Source organism: Oncorhynchus gorbuscha, linkage group LG08 (genome assembly GCF_021184085.1).
Source record: "Oncorhynchus gorbuscha isolate QuinsamMale2020 ecotype Even-year linkage group LG08, OgorEven_v1.0, whole genome shotgun sequence".
In the NCBI taxonomy this organism is placed as follows: domain Eukaryota; kingdom Metazoa; phylum Chordata; class Actinopteri; order Salmoniformes; family Salmonidae; genus Oncorhynchus; species Oncorhynchus gorbuscha.
In genome coordinates this window covers 64,495,503-64,512,797 of record NC_060180.1, presented here as the reverse complement: position 1 = coordinate 64,512,797, position 17,295 = coordinate 64,495,503, and the positions used below count along the sequence as shown (strand labels likewise).

Here is a 17,295-nt window from a genome sequence, read left to right as displayed (position 1 = left end):
CTGTCTCTCTCTTTCCTCCTTTATCTCATTTTCCCTCTCTCTCATTCTCTCTGTTTAATTTCCTCTGTTGTTTCATCCTCTCTCTCCCCCTCGTTCTCTCTGTAGTATGATAGAAATCCTATAAGCATGTCCAGACAACGCCTCATTGTTTGCTGTTTGGGGTACTGCTCACTTTGAGATATCATTTAAACTATATAAATAAATTTGATTTGATTTTTTGTGGGGATGCACTTGTACTGCTCACCATTTAAACCAGAAGTAACACATTTGCTGGCTGTCAGCACATTGTCACCTTCAGCACAGAAAGAGCACTCATCAGGTTTCAATTATCACCTCTGTATCATCACCCCGAGGTAAATGCATTCTCCTGTAATTATTCAGATTATGCATTGACAGTCGAGGAGAATGGAAATAGAAAAATCGTTGTGAATTAAGTACATACTGTATGTAAATTACCGTTATAATAGTAACACTATATACTGTAGAGGATGTTGATATCACGACACACACACACACACGCACACACACACACACACACACACACACACACACACACACACACACACACACACACACACACACACACACACACACACACACACACACACACACACACACACACACACACACACACACACACACACACACACACACACACACACACACACACACACACACACAATATGGAATAATAATATGGAACAGACATCAAATAGGACAGAGTCGGCGTCATAACCGGGTATGCAAAGACAAACAAACATTAATCCTGAAACAGGGAACAGCGCTTGGGAACAGACAGATATAGGGGAGGTAAGAACAGAGGTGATTGATGCGTGTGACGGGGGGAGGCAGGTGTGCGTAATGATGGTGGCAGGAGTGCGTAATGCTGGGAAGCCTGGCATCTTCTAGCGCCAGGGAGGGGGAGCAGGTGCAGGCGTGACATAAATGTGTCTTCCGCATTTAACCCAACCCCTCTGAAAGGCATGCAACCACACTAAATAAAGGATAAATCAAATATAACCCATGGGGAAGTGAAAGAGCCATTTGAAGTGTCCAGAGGTTCAATCACACCAGTTTACCAAAGAAGTCAGAGTAATTAGCCAGCCGGTCGACCACAAGGAGCAAATCACTGATCATTCAACAGCAGGGAGATGATAAACCAGATCCAAGTGGATGTACAGACGTCCAATCCAGATGTCCAATGTTCATTCAATCTCCACGCATTTATGAGACAATTCATTAGTTGTTATAAAATGTTCTGCTGTGGTTGTATTGCCTGTTACTGCCCACGTAATCCTCATTATCCTGATCATTAGTCAGGATTATTATACGATCGTTCAAAAAATCCTTAGAAAGGATTGACACCGAACACAAGCATCAGTCTCAGCATCTGTTTGATTTATGTGTTACGGTATGTGTGTAAAGTTTGGAAATCTATAGATTCCCCACCGGACATTTATTGTAGCTGTCCAGTGTGTGTGCACATGTGGTGTGCGTGTGTGTGTGTGTGTATGTGTGTGTGCCATGTCCTATGAGTTTAATTTACCATCATGGAACAAATTCCTCCAACACCTCTAATCAGTGTACACACTTTACAGTGAAACATGTTATGTGTTACGAAAACATTAACGTCCTCCACCTTAAATGATGAGCATGAAAGTGCTTTTTAGTCAAGGATTAGGCTTTACCTGTGTCTGGGAAACCGCCCCTACACTCTTAGAAAAAAAGTTTCTATCTAGAACCTAAAAGGGTTCTTCGGCTGTCCCAATAGGAGGTAGAACCCTTTTGGTTATAGGTTATAGGTTCCATGTGAAACGCTTTCTACAGAGGGATCTACATGGAACCCAACAGGGTTCCTCTCTGGAGACAGCCGAAGAACACATTTGGAACCCTTTTAACATAAACAGCGTATAAACATTTTGATAAAGATTGTACAACATCCATGAGAAGGTGTTTGTAAATAAAACTGTGTGGCGATATGATACACAATCTGTTGCATGACAAACACTTGGTACAAACAGTGTAAGTGCCAAGCAGAAAATGGTGTGGTTTGAAATCAGTAGCACTTATCTGCAGTGCCAAAATGTCACCCCAAAAATGTCAAACTAATACATTTCCACCCAGTACATTTTGCCTTATTATAGTTCATAATTAGTTGTGGTTGAAATGTAATTTCTCTAGTCTGGAACAGTGTGCATGTGACAAACTTTGCGGAAGTGTAACTGTGAGTGGGAATCACCAAATACACAACCACAGTCAGGATCACAGTTATTTTATGTTAACGAGAAAAGTTTCTCTTTCTCATGCCATTCTTCACTTTCACTCACTAATGACTATTTCTTTCTCATTTCTTTGTCATTAGTTTCTTTCTCTCACTCTGTCTCTCACTCTGTCTCTCTATCTTGCTCATTGTGCATCATCCTGTAGGAGAGATGAATGGACGATGAGGACACTGCCTCTTCTTCCTGCAGTCCCCCCAGTCCAGCCCGCTGTCACACTACAAGACCCACGCTCCTCCTCTCTGCAGGGCTCAGCTCCCCCAAATAAGCATTCACCACCTCGCCTTCCTGTCTCCGCATATATCATCGACTTCAGGCTCATCATCGTTCTTTTACATCAAAGCAGAGCGGCTGTGCGAGAAGCATAGAGCGGGGGAAGGAGGAGGGAGGAATGGAGGGAGGGGAGAGAGAAATAGGCAATGCACTTAACAATCTGCGTCCATGTTCCCACAGAGCAATTAATGTGGTGCCAGAAAGACAGCCCACTCCTTTCTCCACGGAAACAAAACCAGGATAGAGCAACGCTGCATAAGTCACTGCCTGCTGCATGGGCTGTCTGGCTGGTGGGGTTGGAGAAAGAAAGAAAGAAAGAAAGAAAGAAAGAAAGAAAGAAAGAAAGAAAGAAAGAAAGAAGGCAGAAAGAAAGAAGGCAGAAAGAAAGAAGGCAGAAAGAAAGAAAGAAAGAAAGAAAGAAAGGAGAGAGCATGCCTGGTATGCAGAGAGAGAATCTGGGGGAATGGGAAAAAAGAGAAGGAAACAGGAGAGAGAGAATCTGGGGGAATGGGAAAAAAGGGAAGGAAACAGGAGAGAGTGAATCTGGGGGAATGGGAAAAAGAGAAGGAAACAGGAGAGAGATCACCTGAGAATCTGGGGGAATGGGAAAAAGAGAAGGAAACAGGAGAAAGTGAATCTGGGGAATGGGAAAAAGAGAAGGAAACAGGAGAGAGAGAATCTGGGGGAATGGGAAAAAAGAGAAGGAAACAGGAGAGAGAGAATCTGGGGGAATGGGAAAAAAGAGAAGGAAACAGGAGAGAAGAATCTGGGGGAATGGGAAAAAAGAGAAGGAAACATGGAGAGAGAGAATCTGGGGGAATGGGAAAAAGAGAAGGAAACAGGAGAGAGAATCTGGGGAATGGGAAAAAGAGAAGGAAACAGGAGAGAGAGAATCTGGGGGAATGGGAAAAAAGACAAGGAAACAGGAGAGAGAGAATCTGGGGGAATGGGAAAAAGAGAAGGAAACAGGAGAGAGAGAATCTGGGGGAATAAAAAGAGAAGGAAACAGGAGAGAGAGAATCTGGGGGAATGGGAAAAAGAGAAGGAAACAGGAGAGAGAGAATCTGGGGGAATGGGAAAAAAAAGAGGAGAATCTGGGGGATGGGAAAAGAGAAGGAAACAGGAGAGAGAGAATCTGGGGAATGGGAAAAAAGAAGGAAACAGGAGAGAGAGAATCTGGGGGAATGGGAAAAAGAGAAGGAAACAGGAGAGAGAGAATCTGGGGGAATGGGAATAAAGAGAAGGAAACAGGAGAGAGAGAATCTGGGGGAATGGGAAAAAAGGAAGGAAACAGGAGAGAGAGAATCTGGGGGAATGGGAAAAAAAGAGAAGGAAACAGGAGAGAGAGAATCTGGGGGAATGGGAAAAATGAGTCAGGAAACAGGAGAGAGAGAATCTGGGGGAATGGGAAAAAAAGAGAAGGAAACAGGAGAGAGAGAATCTGGGGGAATGGGAAAAAAGAGAAGGAAACAGGAGAGAGAGAATCTGGGGGAATGGGAAAAAAAGAGAAGGAAACAGGAGAGAGAGAATCTGGGGGAATGGGAAAAAAGAAGGAAACAGGAGAGAGAATCTGGGGGAATGGGAAAAAAGAGAAGGAAACAGGAGAGAGAGAATCTGGGGAATGGGAAAAAGAGAAGGAAACAGGAGAGAGAGAATCTGGGGGAATGGGAAAAAAAAAAGAGAGAGAATCTGGGGAAAAAGAGAAGGAAACAGAGAGAGAGAATCTGGGGAATGGGAAAAAGAGAAGGAAACAGGAGAGAGAATCTGGGGGAATGGGAAAAAGAGAGAGGAAACAGGAGAGAGAGAATCTGGGGGAATGGGAAAAAAAGAGAAGGAAACAGGAGAGAGAGAATCTGGGGAATGGGAAAAAAGAGAAGGAAACAGGAGAGAGAGAATCTGGGGGAATGGGAAAAAAGAGAAGGAAACAGGAGAGAGAATCTGGGGGAATGGGAAAAAGAGAAGGAAACAGGAGAGAGAGAATCTGGGGGAATGGGAAAAAAGAGAAGGAAACAGGAGAGAGAGAATCTGGGGGAATGGGAAAAAAGAGAAGGAAACAGGAGAGAGAGAATCTGGGGGAATGGGAAAAAAGAGAAGGAAACAGGAGAGAGAGAATCTGGGGGAATGGGAAAAAAAGAGAAGGAAACAGGAGAGAGAGAATCTGGGGGAATGGGAAAAAAAGAGAAGGAAACAGGAGAGAGAGAATCTGGGGGAATGGGAAAAAAGAGGAAACAGGAGAGAGAGAATCTGGGGGAATGGGAAAAAAGAGAAGGAAACAGGAGAGAGAGAATCTGGGGGAATGGGAAAAAGAGAAGGAAACAGGAGAGAGAGAATCTGGGGGAATGGGAAAAAAGAGAAGGAAACAGGAGAGAGAGAATCTGGGGGAATGGGAAAAAGAGAAGGAAACAGGAGAGAGAGAATCTGGGGGAATGGGAAAAAGAGAAGGAAACAGGAGAGAGAGAATCTGGGGGAATGGGAAAAAAAGAAGGAAACAGGAGAGAGAGAATCTGGGGGAATGGGAAAAAAAGAAGGAAACAGGAGAGAGAGAATCTGGGGGAATGGGAAAAAGAGAAGGAAACAGGAGAGAGAGAATCTGGGGGAATGGGAAAAAAAGAGAAGGAAACAGGAGAGAGAGAATCTGGGGGAATGGGAAAAGAGAAGGAAACAGGAGAGAGAGAATCTGGGGGAATGGGAAAAAGAGAAGGAAACAGGAGAGAGAGAATCTGGGGGAATGGGAAAAAGAGAAGGAAACAGGAGAGAGAGAATCTGGGGGAATGGGAAATGGGAAAAAAAAGGAAACAGAAGGAAACAGGAAACAGGAGAGAGAGAATCTGGGGGAATGGGAAAAAGAGAAGGAAACAGGAGAGAGAGAATCTGGGGGAATGGGAAAAAGAGAAGGAAACAGGAGAGAGAGAATCTGGGGGAATGGGAAAAAAGAGAAGGAAACAGGAGAGAGAGAATCTGGGGGAATGGGAAAAAAGAGAAGGAAACAGGAGAGAGAGAATCTGGGGGAATGGGAGGAAACAGGAAAGAGAATGGGAAAAAAAGGAAACAGGAGAGAGAGAATCTGGGGGAATGGGAAAAAGAGAAGGAAACAGGAGAGAGAGAATCTGGGGGAATGGGAAAAAGAGAAGGAAACAGGAGAGAGAGAATCTGGGGGAATGGGAAAAAAGAGAAGGAAACAGGAGAGAGAGAATCTGGGGGAATGGGAAAAAGAGAAGGAAACAGGAGAGAGAGAATCTGGGGGAATGGGAAAAAGAGAAGGAAACAGGAGAGAGAGAATCTGGGGGAATGGGAAAAAGAGAAGGAAACAGGAGAGAGAGAATCTGGGGGAATGGGAAAAAGAGAAGGAAACAGGAGAGAGAGAATCTGGGGGAATGGGAAAAAAAGAGAAGGAAACAGGAGAGAGAGAATCTGGGGGAATGGGAAAAAGAGAAGGAAACAGGAGAGAGAGAATCTGGGGGAATGGGAAAAAAGAGAAGGAAACAGGAGAGAGAGAATCTGGGGGAATGGGAAAAATCTGGGGGAATGGGAAAAAGAGAAGGAAACAGGAGAGAGAGAATCTGGGGGAATGGGAAAAAAGAGAAGGAAACAGGAGAGAGAGAATCTGGGGGAATGGGAAAAAGAGAAGGAAACAGGAGAGAGAGAATCTGGGGGAATGGGAAAAAGAGAAGGAAACAGGAGAGAGAGAATCTGGGGGAATGGGAAAAAGAGAAGGAAACAGGAGAGAGAGAATCTGGGGGAATGGGAAAAAGAGAAGGAAACAGGAGAGAGAGAATCTGGGGGAATGGGAAAAAAGAGAAGGAAACAGGAGAGAGAGAATCTGGGGGAATGGGAAAAAGAAAGGAAACAGGAGAGAGAGAATCTGGGGGAATGGGAAAAAAAGAAGGAAACAGGAGAGAGAGAATCTGGGGGAATGGGAAAAAGAGAAGGAAACAGGAGAGAGAGAATCTGGGGGAATGGGAAAAAGAGAAGGAAACAGGAGAGAGAGAATCTGGGGAATGGGAAAAAAGAGAAGGAAACAGGAGAGAGAGAATCTGGGGAATGGGAAAAAAGAGAAGGAAACAGGAGAGAGAGAATCTGGGGGAATGGGAAAAAAGAGAAGGAAACAGGAGAGAGAGAATCTGGGGGAATGGGAAAAAGAGAAGGAAACAGGAGAGAGAGAATCTGGGGAATGGGAAAAAGAGAAGGAAACAGGAGAGAGAGAATCTGGGGGAATGGGAAAAAAGAAGGAAACAGGAGAGAGAGAATCTGGGGGAATGGGAAAAAGAGAAGGAAACAGGAGAGAGAGAATCTGGGGGAATGGGAAAAAGAGAAGGAAACAGGGAGAGAGAAAATGGGAAAAAAAGAAGGAAACAGGAGAGAGAGAATCTGGGGGAATGGGAAAAAGAGAAGGAAACAGGAGGAGAGAATCTGGGGGAATGGGAAAAAAAAAGAAGGAAACAGGAGAGAGAGAATCTGGGGGAATGGGAAAAAAGAGAAGGAAACAGGAGAGAGAGAATCTGGGGAATGGGAAAAAGAGAAACAGGAGAGAGAGAATCTGGGGGAATGGGAAACAGGAGAGAGAGAATCTGGGGGAATGGGAAAAAGAGAAGGAAACAGGAGAGAGAGAATCTGGGGGAATGGGAAAAAGAGAAGGAAACAGGAGAGAGAGAATCTGGGGGAATGGGAAAAAGAGAAGGAAACAGGAGAGAGAGAATCTGGGGGAATGGGAAAAAAAGAGAAGGAAACAGAGAGAGAGAATCTGGGGGAATGGGAAAAAAGAGAAGGAAACAGGAGAGAGAGAATCTGGGGGAATGGGAAAAAGAGAAGGAAACAGGAGAGAGAGAATCTGGGGGAATGGGAAAAAGAGAAGGAAACAGGAGAGAGAGAATCTGGGGGAATGGGAAAAAGAGAAGGAAACAGGAGAGAGAGAATCTGGGGGAATGGAAAAAAGAGAAGGAAACAGGAGAGAGAATCTGGGGGAATGGGAAAAAAGAGAAGGAAACAGGAGAGAGAGAATCTGGGGGAATGGGAAAAAGAGAAGGAAACAGGAGAGAGAGAATCTGGGGGAATGGGAAAAAGAGAAGGAAACAGGAGAGAGAGAATCTGGGGGAATGGGAAAAAAGAGAAGGAAACAGGAGAGAGAGAATCTGGGGGAATGGGAAAAAGAGAAGGAAACAGGAGAGAGAGAATCTGGGGGAATGGGAAAAAGGAAGGAAAAAAGAGAAGGAAACAGAAAAAAAGAGAAGGAGAGAGAATCTGGGGGAATGGGAAAAAAGAGAAGGAAACAGGAGAGAGAGAATCTGGGGGAATGGGAAAAAGAGAAGGAAACAGGAGAGAGAGAATCTGGGGGGGGAATGGGAAAAAAAAGAGAAGGAAACAGGAGAGAGAGAATCTGGGGGAATGGGAAAAAGAGAAGGAAACAGGAGAGAGAGAATCTGGGGGAATGGGAAAAAAGAGAAGGAAACAGGAGAGAGAGAATCTGGGGGAATGGGAAAAAGAGAAGGAAACAGGAGAGAGAGAATCTGGGGGAATGGGAAAAAAGAGAAGGAAACAGGGAGAGAGAGAATCTGGGGGAATGGGAAAAAGAGAAGGAAACAGGAGAGAGAGAATCTGGGGGAATGGGAAAAAGAGAAGGAAACAGGAGAGAGAGAATCTGGGGGAATGGGAAAAAAGAGAAGGAAACAGGAGAGAGAGAATCTGGGGGAATGGGAAAAAGAGAAGGAAACAGGAGAGAGAGAATCTGGGGGAATGGGAAAAAGAGAAGGAAACAGGAGAGAGAGAATCTGGGGGAATGGGAAAAAAGAAGAATGGGAAACAGAGGAAACAGGAGAGAGAGAATCTGGGGGAATGGGAAAAAGAGAAGGAAACAGGAGAGAGAGAATCTGGGGGAATGGGAAAAAAGAGAAGGAAACAGGAGAGAGAGAATCTGGGGGAATGGGAAAAAAGAGAAGGAAACAGGAGAGAGAGAATCTGGGGGAATGGGAAAAAAGAGAAGGAAACAGGAGAGAGAGAATCTGGGGGAATGGGAAAAAAGAGAAGGAAACAGGAGAGAGAGAATCTGGGGGAATGGGAAAAAGAGAAGGAAACAGGAGAGAGAGAATCTGGGGGAATGGGAAAAAGAGAAGGAAACAGGAGAGAGAGAATCTGGGGAATGGGAAAAAAGAGAAGGAAACAGGAGAGAGAGAATCTGGGGGAATGGAGAGAGAATCTGGGGGAATGGGAAAAAAAGGAAACAGGAAGGAAACAGGAGAGAGAGAATCTGGGGGAATGGGAAAAAGAGAAGGAAACAGGAGAGAGAGAATCTGGGGGAATGGGAAAAAGAAGGAAACAGGAGAGAGAGAATCTGGGGAAATGGGAAAAAGAGAAGGAAACAGGAGAGAGAGAATCTGGGGGAATGGGAAAAAAGAGAAGGAAACAGGAGAGAGAGAATCTGGGGGGGGAATGGGAAAAAGAATCTGGGGGAATGGGAAACAGGAGAGAGAGAATCTGGGGGAATGGGAAAAAGAGAAGGAAACAGGAGAGAGAGAATCTGGGGGAATGGGAAAAAAGAGAAGGAAACAGGAGAGAGAGAATCTGGGGGAATGGGAAAAAAGAGGAAACAGGAGAGAGAGAATCTGGGGGAATGGGAAAAAAAGAGAAGGAAACAGGAGAGAGAGAATCTGGGGGAATGGGAAAAAAGAGAAGGAAACAGGAGAGAGAGAATCTGGGGGGGAATGGGAGGAGAAGAGAATCTGGGGGAATGGGAAAAAGAGAAGGAAACAGGAGAGAGAGAATCTGGGGGAATGGGAAAAAAGAGGAAACAGGAGAGAGAGAATCTGGGGGAATATGAAAAAAGAGAAGGAAACAGGAGAGAGAGAATCTGGGGGAATGGGAAAAAAGAGAAGGAAACAGGAGAGAGAGAATCTGGGGCAATGAGAGAAAAGAGAAGGAAACAGGAGAGAGAATCTGGGGAATGGGAAAAAAGAGAAGGAAACAGGAGAGAGAGAATCTGGGGAAATGAAAAAAGAGAAGGAAACAGGAGAGAGAGAATCTGGGGGAATGGGAAAAAAGAGAAGGAAACAGGAGAGAGAGAATCTGGGGAAATGAGAGAAAAGGGGGAAGACAATGATAGAGAGAATGGGGAAATGAGAGAAAAGGTGGAAGACAATGAGAGAGAGAGAAAGAACAAAAATAAGAGAGAGAGGGAGAATATATAGAGGCTAGCCACTAGGCCTAGAGAGATAGAGAGGGAATGAGAACAATGTTAAGGATATATACCTTGTTTTTTTAAACTTATGAGTTATTTAACAGACACTCTTATCCAGAGAGATTTACAGGAGCAATTAGGGTTAAGGGCCTTACTCAAGGGTACAGACAGATTTTTCACCTCATCAGTTCAGGGATTCAAACCCCTAACCTTTCAGTTACTAGCCCTACACTCTTAACCACTAGGCTACCTGCCACCCTGAGATCACTAGGCAAACTGAGATGGAAAGGGCAAGACTGAGACAGGAAGAATTGAGGAGAGAGAATAACCGAGAAAGATAGATTAGGACAGAGTGCTTTTTCTGAAGGCGTTTTTTAAAAATCTCCTTGGTAGCCATTTGATGAGTTTCATTCATTAGCTAGGCTTTGTGGAAAAGCCAGGGAGAAATATCACCAGTCACCAAAAAGAGCACAACACCACTTTCCCTCGCCGGTGATATTTTACCAGCAGTGACCTTCTGGAGTCACAGAGCGGATTGTTAATCACAGAGAGAAATATTCACAAACCGTTGGGTCTTTTGTCTACGCTCTCATTGCTTAACTATTCAAATTTCACTGGCTTGGTCTTTGGGTTGGTTGCTAGGAGTTGGAATGTGTTCTGAAAACAGCTCTGCCCTATTAGTGAAGATACTAGAAGTCAGGATATAAAGTGCCTAAGATTTTCTGAGAAAACATTGGTGTCATGGACATGGAATTTACAACTTTGGCTAAGCTTTTTAAGGGCCAGTGTCTCAGACCCAGAATACTGGAACAGAAAGCATTTAAGCAGTAGTAGACAATCTGGGTCCTGGAAAAAATTCCAACAAAGGTCATGGATGTATTTTTTATTTGACCTTTATTTAACCAGGTAGGCCAGTTGAGAACAAGCTCTCATTTACAACTGCAAGCTGGCCAAGATAAAGCAAAGCAGTGTGACCCAAACAACAACACAGAGTTACACATGGAATAAACAAACGTACAGTCAATAACACAATATAAAAGTCTATATACAGTGTGTGCAAATGAGGTAAGATTAGGGAGGTAAGGCAACAAATAGGACATAGTGGCGAAATAATTACAATTTAGCAATTAAACACTGGAGTGATAGATGTGCAGAAGATGAATGTGCAAGTAGAGATACTGGGGTGCAAAGGAGCAAAAAAACAAAACAATATGGGGATGATGTAGTTTACTATTTACAGGTGTGCTATGTAAAGGTGCAATGATCTGTAAGCTGCTCTGACATCTGATGCTTAAAGTTAGTGAGGGAGACATGCGTCTCCAGCTTCAGTGATTTTTGCAATTAGTTCCAGTCATTGGCAGCAGACAACTGGAAGGAAAGGCGGCCAAAGGAAGAATTGGCTTTAGGGGATGATCAGTGAAATATACCTGCTGGAGCGCGTGCTACAGGTGGGTGCTGCTACGGTGACCAGTGAGCTGAGATAAGGCGGGGTTTAACCTAGCAAAGACTTATAGATGACCTGGAGCCAGTGGGTTTGGAGATGAAAATGAAGCGAGTGAAGCGAGGGCCAGCCAACGAGAGCATACAGGTCGCAGTGGTGGGTAGTATATGGGCTTTGTTGACAAAACGGATGTCACTGTGATAGACTCCATCCAATTTGTTGAGTAAAGTGTTGGAGGCTATTTTGTAAATGACATCGTCGAAGTAAAGGATCGGTAGGATAGTTCGTTTTACGAGGGTATGTTTGGCAGCATGAGTGAAGGATGCTTTGTTGCGAAATAGGAATCCGATTCTAGATTTAATTTTGGATTGGAGATGCTTAATGTGAGTCTGGAAGGAGAGTTTACAGTCTAACCAGACACCTAGGTATTTGTAGTTGTCCACAAATTCTAAGTCAGAACCGTCCAGAGTAGTGATGTTAGACGGGCGGGCAGGTGCGGGCAGCAATCGGTTGAAGAGCATGCATTTAGTTTTACTTGAATTTAAGAGCAGTTGAAGGCCACGGAAGGAGAGTTGTATGGGATCGAAGCTTGTCTGGAGGTTAGTTAATACTGTCCAAAGAAGGACTAGAAGTATACAGAATGGTGTCGTCTGCGTAGAGTTGGATCAAAGAATCCCCAGCAGCAAAGCGACATCATTGATGTATACAGAGAAAAGAGTTGGCCCGAGTTGAGCCCTGTGGCACAGCCATAGAGTCTGCCAGAGGTCTGGACAACAGGCCCTCCGATTTTACACACTGAACTCTATCAGAGAAGTAGTTGGTGAACCAGGCGAGGCAGTCATTTGAGAAACCAAGGCTGTTGAGTCTGCCGATAAGAAGGCGATGATTGACAAGTCGAAAGCCTTGGCCAGGTCGATGAATATGCCTGCACAGTAATGTCTTTTATCGGTGGCAGTTATGATATTGTTAGGACATTGAGCGTCTCAGTGCAGTGGGCAGCTGGAGGAGGTGCTCTTCTTCTCCATGAACTTTACAGTGCCCCAGAACTTTTGGGAGTTTTTTTATTTTTATTTATTTAACCTTTATTTAAACAGGAAGTGCTCATTGAGATATAAAATCTCTTTTTCATGAGCGTCCTGGCCAACAAAGGCAGCACCAAGTCATTACAAAAATTACAGACAAACAACATGAAAAACTACAAGTAAATCTAGTAAAAACCATAGAATTCACTAGAGTATAACAAAATCAAAAATAGCTAATTAAAATAATTGACAGGTCAGGGAATCAGTCTCAATATCATTCATCAGTGATTTTAAAATACCAATCGGGACAAGTTCTTCCAGTTTAAAAGTATTTTGTAAGGCGTTCCAAGACGATGGTGCAGAGTACATAAAAGCCCTCTTACCAAATTCAGTTGGGACATTTGGAACAGTTAGCAGGATAAAGTCCAGCGAACGAAGAGACGACCCACCACATTTCTGAACAATAAAAATGCCCAAATAAAAAGGTAGTAAACCCCAAATGGCTTAGTAAATCAAATGATACCAGTGACTGAGCCTAGAGGGACTAGAGAAGGCCAGACAACGCTGGTATGCAAAGTGTAGTGGTGCGTAAAGGCTTTGTAAATAAAATGATACCAGTGACTGAGCCTAGAGGGACTAGAGAAGGCCAGACAACGCTGGTATGCAAAGTGTAGTGGTGCATAAGGGTTTTGTAAATAAAATGATACCAGTGACTGAGCCTAGAGGGACTAGAGAAGGCCAGACAACGCTGGTATGCAAAGTGTAGTGGTGCGTAAAGGCTTTGTAAATAAAATGATACCAGTGACTGAGCCTAGAGGGACTAGAGAAGGCCAGACAACGCTGGTATGCGAAGTGTAGTGGTGCGTAAGGGTTTTGCAGTTTAAAATAAATCTCAAAATGCCATGGTAAAGGGTGTCAATTGATCTCAAACACTGAGCGGAAGCATTCATATATAACATATCCCCATAGTCTAGTAAAGGCATAAATGTAGCTGATAATATCCTCCTTCTGGCTTCAAAAGAAAAACAGGCCTTATTCCTAAAATAAATGCCCAATTTCAGCTTCAATTGTTGTTGTTGAATATGCAATTTAAAAGAGAGGCCGTCATCATTTAAAATGCCAAGATATTTATGAGGTTACAACCTCAATCTCCTTGCCCTGTGCTACAGGATGCAAATTTCTGTTTGAAAAATCTAGCCTTTGCTTGCCTGACTGACTGTGTATATTGGTTCCTAACTTCCCTGAAAAGTCGCATATCGCGGGGGCTATTCGATGCTAATGCAGTATGCCACAGGATGTTTTTGTGCTGGTCAAGGGCATTCAGGTCTGGAGTGAACCAAGGGCTGTATTTGTTCCTGGTTCTACATTTTTTGAATGGGCATTCTTATTTAAGATGTTGAGGAAAGCACTTTTAAAGAATAACCAGGCATCCTCTACTGACGGAATGAGATCAATATCCTTCCAGGATACCCGGGCCAGGTCGATAAGAAAGGCCTGCTCGCTTAAGTGTTTTCGGGAGCGTTTGACAGTGATGAGGGGTGGTTATTTGACCGTGGACCCCTTACCGATGCAGGCAATGAGGCAGTGATCGCTGAGATCCTGGTTGAAGACAGCAGATGTGTATTTAGAGGGCAGGTTGGTCAGGATGATATCTATGAGGGTGCCCTTGTACCTGAGGGGGATCTGTAATATGCGGCAACAGTGAGAGACTTATTTCGGGAAAGGTGGATATTTAGAAGTAGAAGATCAAACTGTTTGGGCACAGACCTGGATAGCATGACAGAACTCTGCAGTCTGTCTCTGCAGTAGATTGGGTACAGACCTGGATAGCATGACAGAACTCTGCAGTCTGTCTCTGCAGTAGATTGGGTACAGACCTGGATAGCATGACAGAACTCTGCAGTCTGTCTCTGCAGTAGATTGGGCACAGACCTGGATAGCATGACAGAACTCTGCAGTCTGTCTCTGCAGTAGATTGGGCACAGACCTGGATAGCATGACAGAACTCTGCAGTCTGTCTCTGCAGTAGATTGGGTACAGACCTGGATAGCATGACAGAACTCTGCAGTCTGTCTGTGCAGTAGATTGGGCACAGACCTGGATAGCATGACAGAACTCTGCAGTCTGTCTCTGCAGTAGATTGGGCACAGACCTGGATAGCATGACAGAACTCTGCAGTCTGTCTCTGCAGTAGATTGGGCACAGACCTGGATAGCATGACAGAACTCTGAAGTCTGTCTCTGCAGTAGATTGGGTACAGACCTGGATAGCATGACAGAACTATGCAGTCTGGCTCTGCAGTAGATTGGGCACAGACCTGGATAGCATGACAGAACTCTGCAGTCTGTCTCTGCAGTAGATTGCAACTCCACCCCCTTTGGTAGTTTTATCTTGGCGGAAAATGTTGTAGTTGGGGATGAACATTTCAGGGTTTTTGGTGGCCTTCCTAAGCCAGGATTCAGACACGGCTAGGACATCAGGGTTGGCGGAGTGTGCTAAAGCAGTGTGATTGCTTTATGACTCTCTCTAATGTCAGTATGCCTTGTCTACTGCTGTCCTGGCTAGTTTTTAGGATAGCATGACAGAACTCTGCAGTCTGTCTCTGCAGTAGATTGCAACTCCACCCCCTTTGGAAGTTCTATCTTGGCGGAAAATGTTGTATTTGGGGATGGAAATTTCAGAATTTGGGTGGCCTTCCTAAGCCAGGATTCAGACATGGCTAGGATATCAGGGTTGGCGGAGTGTGCTAAAGCAGTGAATAAAGCAAACTTAGGGAGGAGGCTTCTGATGTTAACATGCATGAAACCAGAAGTCAACAAATGATAGAAGTGACAGAAATTACAGAAGTCAACAAATGATAGTGCCTGGGAAATAGGAGTGGAACTGGGGGCTACAGGTCCTGGGTTAATCTCTACATCACCAGAGGAACAGGGAATGAGTAGGATAAGGGTACGGCTAAAGGCTATAAGAACTGGTCGTCTAGTGCGATGGGGACAGAGAATAAAATGATCAGATTTCTGGGCATGGTAGAATAGATTCAAGGCATAATGTACAGACAAGGGTATGGTAGGATGTGAGTACAGTGGAGGTACTCCACATGTGTGTGGGGTGGGACGAAATAGCTATCTAAGGCATTTTGAGCAGGACTGAGGGCTCTACAGTGAAATAAAACAATACAAACTAGCCAGGACAGCAGTAGACAAGGCATACTGACATTAGAGAGAGAGTCATAAAGCAATCACAGGTGTTGATCAGAAGAGCTAATTCAACAACGGGTAAATGGCGATGAATGGGCAGAGTGGGTCAATTAGATACATACAGGACCTGAGTTCGAGGCTGGGGCCGACAGGTAAACAAAATGAGGTACTGTGTTATTGAAACAGTCCAGGGGGCATCAGCCGATTGCTCATAGGGTCAAAAGAGCAGCAATAGGTAAGTCAGGGTGCTGATTGGTAGTCACTACTGCAGTCAAGCAGGGGACACAGCGTTCAGAAAAACTAGCGGGCCGGGGCATCGTATCGTAACAGAATAGCCTGTTGAGACCACATCGGGCGATCACATCGGCAGTCCAGTCATGATGGATCGCCGGGGCTCCGTGTCGACAATAAAGGGTCTAGGCCAATTGACAAAGGAGGTATTGTAGCCCTGGAATTAGCTGGTATATGGGCCTAGCTTGAGGTTAGCTCAAGGCTAGCTGGTGCTTGCTTTGGGACAGAGGCGTTAACTAACAATAGCCACTCGTTTTCAGCTAGCTAGCTGCGCTGATCCGGAGTAATGATCCGGTGTAATGATCCAGAGCAGCAGGAATCCAGGGATATAGGTAGAGAGAAGCAGTTCGATATGCTCTGGGTTGATATTGCGCTGTGCAAGGCTGGTAGGTGTTGTCCGAGATAAGGCTGGCTGATGCCGGGGGGAACAAAAGGCGATGACCGCTAGCCGTGGCTAACAAAGACTAGTAGCTGATTAGCTGGCTAGCTCCTGATGGAAGTTCCAGTTATGAGGAACAAAATAGCAGATCCGTACCACATTGGGTGAGGCGGGTTGCAGGAAAGTATATTTAGTTCGTAGATAGAATGTGAGATTAAGATATATATGAAAAAGACTGGCTATTTACAAGGGATAAGACAAAAACAGATATACCCAGCCTACTGCGTTGCCATCTTGGATTTCAACATGAAAACCACTTATGTATGGTCTTGCTAGGACTGTATTATTCAAACCATTGCAATGGTTTAAAAATAAACTAAAAGCGTCGAAAAATGGCACCAAACATCAGTTTTCCACAGCTCTCAGAGTGGAGATTAATTTGAGTTATTTTAATTTAATGAGGTTTAAAGCGGTACCTGCCGCAAAGCCTCCTTGTGAGCCAAAAATCCCTGTCTAATTACAAGTCGCCTGTCACTGTCACCTACCTGTGTGACGCTGTGATTTACTTTCAAGCAAAAGCCAGTGCTCTACACTCAACGAGTCCCCTTACATGAAGCAGGACTATCATAACGTTATGTATTAATGGAAGTTGGTAAAAGTAACCACAGATTTAAGATTACACAACCTACAAATGCCATGTAAATACTGTACACTGCAAAGGTGGCTGATGGCACCTTAATTGGGGGACGGGTTCATTGTAATGGTTGGAACGGGATGTGTTTCCATGTGTTTGATACCACTCCATTCACTCTATTCCAGACATTATTATGAGCCGTTCTCCCCTCACCAGCCTCCTCTGGTACACTGTATGCCCTGAAATACACTTAAAGTAGAAATTACCCTTTACCACACATCTAGGATGCCCCCTGTCCTGCTGATGTTATGAGATGCTTATGTTATCAGATACATATCATCCCCCTAATGGTTAAGGTAAGGGTAAGGGATAGGGTAAGCTGATTCTAGATCAGTGAACTTCTGCATCAAGTGTATCACTTTTTATGAAATAATAACATGACATTCAAGCAGCATGGAAGACTTCCAAGGCATTTCCATGTAATGTAAAGGGGACTAGTACAACTGCTCAATGGGATCGATATTTAAAGGTAGCTCTCTCCTCTCCAGCAGCTCAGGTTATGACTCTTTTTCTTTCTTTGGCCAATCAGACCAAAGAAGTGCGAATGGTTG

The 17,295-nt window shown here is 44.3% G+C and overlaps 1 protein-coding gene across 1 annotated transcript in view; it reads right to left on the bottom strand.

Moving 5' to 3' along the window:
- Nucleotides 1-17,295, bottom strand: part of LOC124041997 (calsyntenin-2-like) — a 168,142-nt gene that overhangs the window by 129,566 nt on the left and 21,281 nt on the right. The gene's annotated exons all lie outside the window — the stretch shown is intronic.